This window comes from Suricata suricatta, chromosome 9 (assembly GCF_006229205.1).
Source record: "Suricata suricatta isolate VVHF042 chromosome 9, meerkat_22Aug2017_6uvM2_HiC, whole genome shotgun sequence".
Classification (NCBI taxonomy): domain Eukaryota; kingdom Metazoa; phylum Chordata; class Mammalia; order Carnivora; family Herpestidae; genus Suricata; species Suricata suricatta.
In genome coordinates, this window is record NC_043708.1 from 51,346,559 (window position 1) to 51,348,313 (window position 1,755).

General features: G+C 37.4%; 1 protein-coding gene across 1 annotated transcript in view; it reads right to left on the minus strand.

The window, feature by feature from the left end:
- The window catches only part of TOGARAM1 (TOG array regulator of axonemal microtubules 1), a 71,216-nt gene that overhangs the window by 38,905 nt on the left and 30,556 nt on the right, over positions 1-1,755 (minus strand). The gene's annotated exons all lie outside the window — the stretch shown is intronic.

Sequence of the window (1,755 nt, forward strand, 5' to 3'; positions counted from 1 at the left end):
GTGAACATTTAAATATATAAGATATATAAAGCACCTAGTGGGGCACCTGGGTGGCTCAGTCAGTTAAGCATCTGACCCTTGGTTTAGGCTTAGGTCATGATCTCAGTTTGTGGGTTTGAGCCCCACACAGAGCTCTGAACTAACAGTGCAGGGTCTGCTTGGGATTCTCTCACTCTCCTCCCCCTCAACGCCTCCGGCATTCGCTCACTTGCTCTCTCTCTCTCTCTCTCTCTCATAATAAATACACTTAAAAAAAATAAAGCACCTAATGCATAGTGGACACTTAGTATTTGTTCCTTTAAAGGAGAAGACACAAAGAAACATAACACATAAACTTATTCTTTAATCCTTTTTTAAGGTTTATTATCATAGTAAATTATTCATTATTTTACAAATATTTGTCTAAGTTATTGGTGGGTTGTATCTTGTTTCTGAAAATGGAGCCCACTTTTGGAAGAATATCTTTGGAGTTAGAAAGGATTTAGAAGGGGCTCCTGGGTGGCTCAGTTGGTTAAACGTCCAACCCTTTTTTTTTCTTTGTTTTAATGTTTATTTCTGAGAAAGAGCATGAGTGTGGAGGGGCAGAGAGAGAGAGGGGGACACAGAATCTGAAGCAGGCTCCAGACTCTGAGCTATCAGCACAGAGCCCCACGAGGGACTCAAACTCAAACTGTGATATCATGACCTGACCTGTTGGATGCTTAACTGACTGCACCACCCAGGCGCCCCAAGCATCTGACTCTTGATTTGACTGAGGTCATGATCTCATGGTTTGTGGGTTTGAGCCTCATATTGAGCTCTGCACTAACAGTGCAGAGCCTGCTTGGGATTCTTCTCTCTCTGCCCCTCCCCCGTTCACACACTCTCTCAAAATAAACATGAAGAAAATTTTGTTAATAAAAAAATAAATAAAAGATTTAGAAAACCTAGATTTGTGTTTCCCTCTGATCTAGTAAGTTAGTGGAGTGAAAAAAAAAAAAGCCTTAAAACTACCTACTTCTGTATGTACTATTCAGTGTTTGTTAAAAGAGTCTAATACTTAGTGTTCTCAAACTTGCCTAGTCCTAGGAACCGTCAGGGCTCCTTGTAACACAGATTCTGGGACCTCACTTCACAACTAATGAATCAATCTTCAGAGTTAGAAATCTGTATTTTTAAACAAATAAATATTTCTGTGATCATGTTTTCTCCTCTTGAATTCACTGTGAGATAGTCTTGGTTAAATTTAGTATGTTCTTAAAATGTAAAGTTGCTAATGGTTTAGGATTTTATAAACTTGAGTTTACATTTTTTTGTTTTGTGGGATAGGGTTTTGTTTTCAGTAAGCAAATGTTTATAATTTTATCAAGTTTATAGGTTTATCATTTAATTGGTAAAGCATTGGTAAATGATAATGCTCAGAATAAAGACTACCTGAAAACAAAAACCAAAAATAAGTGTGTAAAAACTTTAAATCCAGCTTGTCTTTATATCATAATTTCCAATAAAGCTTTCCACATATAATCCACTATTACCTATTATAGCACATTGTGCTCAATTTCCTGAATGATGTTAGTGTAAACTTTTTTCCTATAGCATCAGATTAGTAATACCTATTATTAGCAGAAAGCATTAGCATCCAAAGCCAGCATCTTTATGAGGCTAACTTTTGTATTAACTACCAAAACTATGAAGAATAGATGGGGCACCTGGGTGGCTCAGTCGTTTGAGCATCCTACTCTTGATTTCAGTCAGGTCCTGGTTCAGGGGTTGTAG